The sequence below is a fragment of the Myotis yumanensis genome, unplaced genomic scaffold (genome assembly GCF_028538775.1).
Source record: "Myotis yumanensis isolate MYYU_CA2020_CCGP unplaced genomic scaffold, mMyoYum1.0.hap1 SCAF_9, whole genome shotgun sequence".
Taxonomy (NCBI): Eukaryota; Metazoa; Chordata; class Mammalia; order Chiroptera; family Vespertilionidae; genus Myotis; species Myotis yumanensis.
Genome location: NW_027223760.1, coordinates 17,351,063 through 17,358,000, shown reverse-complemented (window position 1 = coordinate 17,358,000; position 6,938 = coordinate 17,351,063). Strand labels below are relative to the sequence as shown.

Below are 6,938 nucleotides of genomic sequence, written 5' to 3'. Positions count from 1 at the left end.
TCTGTCCAAATACTTCTGTGGTCGATAAATAACCATTCTGGTCTAGTGGAAAAAAATTGGTATTAGAATAAAAACCCTCCCCATTTATTAACTGTGAGGTTTTGAACAAATTACTTAACCTCTCAAAAGCTCAGTTTCCTCTTTTTTTAAAAAAAAATCATTATTATTAAAAAAAATATTTTTATTGATTTCAGAGAGGAAGGGAGAGGGAGAGAGAGATAGAAACATCATTGATGAGAAAGAATGATTGATCGCAACCCAGGCATGTGCTCTTGCCTAAAATCAAACCCGGGACCCTTACAGTCTGCAGGCTGACACTCTGCCCACTGAGCCAAACCAGGAGGGCGCAGGTTCCTCTTTCTGAAAAAGAAAACAACACAGGTGGCAGGATGTGAATCAGGGCTCTGCTCCTGGCGGTGGTGGAATGGGTGCCCCGGGGTTGCATGTGGCCTGGCAGCTCTACCTCAAGGACCACCGCGTCCCTACCATTCAAGAACTGGCCCTTCTGGGGGGGCTGTGCCTGCACCCCCTGCAGCTTCATCCACTGTCCACTGAGAACGAGCCCGGCGTGGCCCAGCGTTTCTTCTGCTTCCAGGAGCTGGATGGCTGGGAGCCAGGTGGAGACCCAAAAGCATACAAAGCGTTCACATCTGTGCTCTCCTTTCTGTTGGGAAGCAGTTTGAAGAATTAACTCTTGATGAATTTTTGAAATTGGACAAAGAAAGAGTCAAAAACAAAAGTGCCAAGGACACCAACAGTAAGCAGGAAGGATCTGAAGAAACTGCAGAGAGAGTCCGCTGTGCCTTTGAGCAGCGGGCAGCCACCGAGTCGGCCTCCCGCCACACTCCCCGGCCCCGGCGTGGAATGGTCATTGCAGCAGCCCAGTCCTCAGTGTCACCAGCCTCTCCGTGGGGGCTAGGAACGTCGACACTGTGAAATGAGAATATTTAAACTACAGCTTGGCTTTCTCTTGCAAGTGATGCCCTGGCTACTTCTGTCTTTGCAGCTGATGGTGCTGAGTACAGTGGCTGATTCTTTTTTCCTTTGGTCGTGTTTGCTTCATTGATCTTGGACTGGCCAGGGAGGGAAGGGCAGAGGTTTGGTCACGTGGGCAGAGCCCTTCCACAGCGCCGTGTCTGGGCTTCGTGTTGACTGGCTTCGTGTTGCTGGACAAATAGAGAATTGAGGATGCCACTTTAAGTTTTATTTGCATAATCTAAACTCACAATGTGCGTTTTTTTGTGTTCCCAATACTCTGTGTGGTATCTCACGTTGGCAAGTCCTGCCACCATCCTTTTACCCTTCAGACCTCTGACTGTGCTGTGTGCCTTCAGGGGTCTCCTCACCTGGTTTGTCATGTTGTCATCTTCAAGGCTGCAGAGGGACCCCCGGGGGCATTGAGCCCCGGGCTGCAGGGAGAGCCCCTCGCGTGACAGGCCCGAGTGGCTGGGAGGGACAGGAGGCCTGACGTCTGGAGTAAAGCTGGCCTCTGGCTTTGAGGTGGTTGAAGACTCCTCCCCTCCATTGGGCATATGGCAAGGTCACACATTTCTCTAAATCAGAAGCCCTAGCCGGTTTAGCTCAGTGGATAGAGCATCAACCTGCGCATTGAAGGGTCCCGGATTCCATTCTGGTCAAGGGCACATTCCCCGGGTGGCGGGCTCAATCCCCAGTAGGAGGCATGCAGGAGGCCACCGAACAATATTTCTTTCTCATCATTGATGTTTCTATCTCTCTCTCCCTCTCCCTTCCTCTTTGAAATCAATAAAGATGTATGTATTTTTTTAAAAAATAAAACAGACAAGGAAAATATCTTTAATGTCAGACACGGCATTTTCAGGGCTGGCTCGGTGCTTCATCCTCTCTGTAGCTGGAAGAGTGCAGAGCAGATTCTTCCCGGAGCCCTGCTCTCATCAACCAACAGTGCAGGCAGGAGTGGGAGGAAAACCCAGGAAAGGAACTCCTGGGCTTATAGTTCCAGTATTCTGCAAACTGCTATTTCCCATTAGTGATGTGTGTTAGGTGTTGATAATGCGACTTTCTAATACGAGTCTTCCTAAAGTAGGACATGGAATAAATTAATTAAAATATTGAAGAAAAAAAAATAACACAGAGTTGAACTAGTACACGAAATAATAAGCATAAAACACTATGCATAGTGCCTTGTACATGTCCTTTGTTAATTAAAAACTAGTGACTTATTGAGGGAGAGAAACATTATATCTTTTGATCTGAATAAAGGCCCCCATTACATTCAGGCAGCTGGAAAATTTGTAAATTAAAAGTGATTTATGAGCTTTCATGAAATGCACTGTTTGGGTACTATCTGGGGAATACAAATAATTATCTGATATAGTCCTTGCTCTTGGTACGTTCACAGTTTGATTAAGATTTAGACATTGTAGCCTAACCGGTTTGGCTCAGTGGATAGAGCATCAGCCTGTGGACTAAAGGGTCCCAGGTTCGATTCCGGTCAAGAGCATGTACGTTGGTTGCAGGCACATCCCCAGTAGGGAGTGTACAGGAGGCAGCTGAATCAATGTCTCTCTCTCATTGATATTTCTAACTCTCTATCCCTCTCCCTTCCTCTCTGTAAAAAATCAATAAAATACATTTTTTTAAAGAATTCAGATATTGTAGAAGAGAGGAATATCTTTTTTAAGTTTTTCTGTCAGCATCTTTTCTTATCCTTTGAGGACGTCACCACCTGACTCTCAATTCATATGTTGGTAGGCATATTTGTCATAGGCCTTGCTTTTGGAGATGTCCACCTTCTAAATACCATAATGTTTTACATCTGGAAGTGGGAGCCCTATCAGCTAAATAAATTCTGAGACTTTTGCTAGCGCTATTGAGAAAGAAAATATTTTTACCAAATTTTTCCTAGTGAAAATGAAATCTGAGCTCCCATGGGACATCATCATAAAAAACCACACACAAAAAAACAAAACCCAACAACAACAACAACAAAACATGCCACCATGAAAGATCATAAAGCTGGGAGACACTGAAGGGACAGACCAGCATGATGCCATTGTTGGAACTCCTGTATGTGTGTTCATTCCTTGAATTTCCTAGTTATCTTTTCGGTTTAAGCTAGTTTAAGCTCTGTTTCTGTTGTTTTCAACTAAGAGCTCTGACCAATATGGGAATATGATACAGATATGAAAAACATATAAGACACCTGACGGTGTGGCTCAGTGGTTGAGTGTCAAACCATGAACCAGGAAGTCACGGTTGAATTTCTGGTCAGGACACATGCCCAGTTTGTGGGCTCCATCCCAGTAGGGGGCCTCTAGGAGGCAGCCCATTGATGATTTTCTCTCATCATTAATGTTTCTATTTCTCTCTCCCTCTCCCTCTCTCTGAAATCAATAAAAAACATGTTAAAAAAAAAGAAAAAACTATTCAAGGAAGCTTACAAAGCAACATAATCCTTAAAAAATTTGAAAGTTTGCCCTAGCTTCTTTGGCTCAATGGTTAAGGCATCCGCCAGCAGACTGAAGGGTCCTTGGTTCGATTCTGGTCAAGGGCATATACCTACGTTTCAGGCTCAATCCCCAGCCCAGGTCAGGATACGTGTGGAAGGCCACCAATCAATGCATCTCTCTCACATCAATGTTTCTCTCTCTGTCTCTCCCCTTCCCACTCTCTCTAAAAATCAATGGAAAAAATATCCGTGGGTGAGGCTTAACTAAAATAAAAAATAATTTTAAGAAAATGGCAAGTTCATTTCTCTTTCTAGGCATAACTCTTCCAAGTCTAGTTCACACAATTTGGGGAGGAGTTTTGGGAAGAGATGATAGGCACTGGTAAAATTTCAAAAATCGAGGTTCCATTGACCCTTGGAGATAATAACTAGCCTGTATTATGTATCCTAGGGTTTTATTATATTGCTTGGGTATTCCCAGCATTTTTCCTTGTGGAGAAGAACTGAAATGGATTTAATTTAAAAAAAACAGAAAGAATTCCTTTTGGTGTAAGGATTAAGTGGGGGCAATGTTCAGGCATGGCAGGAAGAGTCCTGGGGTGGGAATGGCCCATAGAGAGTGCTTTCTTCTGTTGTCCCCTCTATTTCTAACTGTTCACTGGGAATATCTTTGGGGTACTGGAAATCTCTGCCCACAGAACATAGCTTCCTGCCACAGAGCTCAGCATAGGGCCGCTCTTTTTCTTTAAAACATTACATTTTAGCCCTGACCAGTTTGGCTCAGTGGATAGAGCGTCGGTCTGTGACTGAAAGGTCCCAGGTTCGATTCTGGTCAAGGGCATGCACCTTGGTTGTGGGCACATCCCCAGTAGGAGGTGTGCAGGAGGCAGCTGGTCGATGTTTCTCTCTCATCGATGTTTCTGGCTCTCTATCCCTCTCCCTTTCTCTCTGTAAAATATCAATAAAATATATTTTTTTAAAAACACATTACATTTTACATAAAAATGATGACATCAACATACAATTATGTTGAAAATAGGTATTAGATCATAAACCAAGTAGGTATCTGTCGTTGAGGTCAGTTAATAACATTTCCCAGAGCTAAGGCATACAACTGTCAAGTTCTGATCCAAGTGACATGAAAAGGGTGATAGACTCTGAAACACAGAGAAGGACCAGTCACTGTGGCCTCTGGCCTCCCCAGGACAACACAGCGGGCACTGTGAGAACAAGGGCATGAGGAATTAGTCTGATCTAGGTTTGGCCCATGGCCCTGTTGCTTGACAGTAATTAGGGGCTCAGTGTCCTCTTCTGTAAAAGGGAATAATAACAATACCCATCTCAAATGATTTTGAGAGCATTTGATAAGGTGTTGGCCACAGACCATATATACACTCAGTATATGTTAGCTGTTATCATTGCTATTATCATCATCGTTGTTGATGTTGGTTTTATTAAAATAAGAAAGATGGATAATTTTAGGAAGAGACTGTGCTGAAGGCAGCTTGACTCACTTTACAGATTTGCTTCAGGCTTGTATATTCTGTTAGAGCAACACTGTCCACTTGAGAACCAGATAGGGATTGGGTGATGAACGTTCCGTTACATATGCTTTGGACCTCAGTAAGTTTAGAGTAGAATAGGAAGAGAGAATTCCACCGAATGGAAACAAACGTGTTTGTTACTATAATACTATTAAAGCATGTTGCATGTACTGCAAGGAAATTAGCAGCTTCATTCTTTCTTCCTTATCATTATGATAAGGAAGTATCAACAGTATCTGAGTGCTTTATCTGGCCCAAATAAACGCATGCTTCTATTGCTAGCAGTTTTCCTCTTTCCTTGAATTACAAATGCTACAATTAACAGAGTATCTCCCTGTGAATACTGTACGTGTTTAACCACATTATATTTGTCTCCATAGTCTCCAAATATATATATATATATATATATATATATATATATATATATATATATAAAAGGCTAAGCGACTGGCCGACCGGCTGATAGGTATGATGCGCACTGATCATCAGGGGGCAAACGCTCAATGCCGGAGTTGCGGAGCAACAGCAACTTTGCAGAGTGCCCTCTCGCACTCTGGGACCCCTCGGGGGATGTCAGACTGCCGGTTTCAGCTTGATCCCCGCAGTCCAGGCCAAGGGACCCCACCTGCCGGAGGGACCCCACTCACTCCACAGATGCCCTTGGAGCCCCAGCTCCGCCCCAGGTGCAGCTGGCCGGAGAGGGACCTCAGGAGGTTGGCTCCAGGATGTGATCAGCCTGTCTCGCCCAGTCCTGCCCCACCGGCCACCTTCTAATTAATTTCCTTTCAATGTGCACAAATCCATACACCGGGCCTCTAGTATTCAAATAAAATGTAAGGGTTTATTACCTAAGTCCAAACATCCAGGTATTTGAAAGCATTGACTGTGCTACTAAGAAGTCAGGATATTTAGATGTCAGAGTGAGGATTTTCTCCTTTGTCATTCCTCAGAAAATAGCACAAACCCAAACAGAGTCTAAGCCTGAGTCCCAGATAATCCAATTAGCTTCCATATTTAGATGGTTTCAACAGAATTATTGATATTCGCATCAAAGTACAACACAGGGAGCTGAACAAGGCCTTTGGAGTCATGTAGACTTGGGTGTGGCTTTGATTTTATTCACTGAACACGTGAGGCCTCTGAAGCTAGAGCTCTCTGAGACTCATTTGTCTGCTCTGCAAGATGGAGATGACACTCTGTGCTGTGGCCTGGGAGGTGAGGGTCAGATCAAAGCACTATGATTTCTGTGAAGGACTCAAGGGCAACTGGGAGGAGGAGCTTTTCCTCACAAGAAGGGGTAGAGCATAGACATGGCAAATAGGACAAGCAGGGCTATGACACGAATTTATGTCCCTTACACCCCTATGGCCCAGCAATCCCATTTCTGGGACTTTCCCTGCAAGACATACACTCACATGCAAAAATGTCTGTACAATGATGATCCCTGAAACATTATTTAAAAAATATTCAGAAACACCCCCAATGTTCATATATTGGGGGTATTGGTTAAACAAATTATGGAACAGCCATTCAAAGCACCACTGTGGTCCAGCTATTAAAAAGTGAGGTGGGTCTTACATAGTGACATGGAAAAATGTCCAAAGATATAAGGCTAAGCCAGTAATGTAATTTGCTATTAGGAAATATAAAGATTCACCTAAAAAAATCACAAGCTTTCTAATCAATGAAGAAGAAAAAGCCATTGGAGGATTTTGAGCAGCAGGGCGGTACTTCGCATTTGACAGGATGACTGGCAGCTGTGGTGACTGTAGAGAGGGAAGGTGGTGGCAGCAAGACCAGTTAGGAGGCTACTGAAGCACATGAGGGGGAAAATGATAGTGTCTTGGGTTAGGGTTATGAAGAAGGGGTACGGTGAAGTGAAGGTCCTTGCCTTGGTCCATTTGAACTGCTATAACAAAATACCACAGACTGGGTGGCTTATAAACAGCACTTGTTTATTGCTC

The 6,938-nt window shown here is 43.9% G+C and overlaps 1 pseudogene; it reads left to right on the top strand.

Moving 5' to 3' along the window:
- The first annotated feature begins 424 nt into the window (after window positions 1-424).
- LOC139016815 (baculoviral IAP repeat-containing protein 5-like) lies at window positions 425-936 on the top strand (annotated as a pseudogene).
- The last annotated feature ends 6,002 nt before the right edge of the window (window positions 937-6,938 follow it).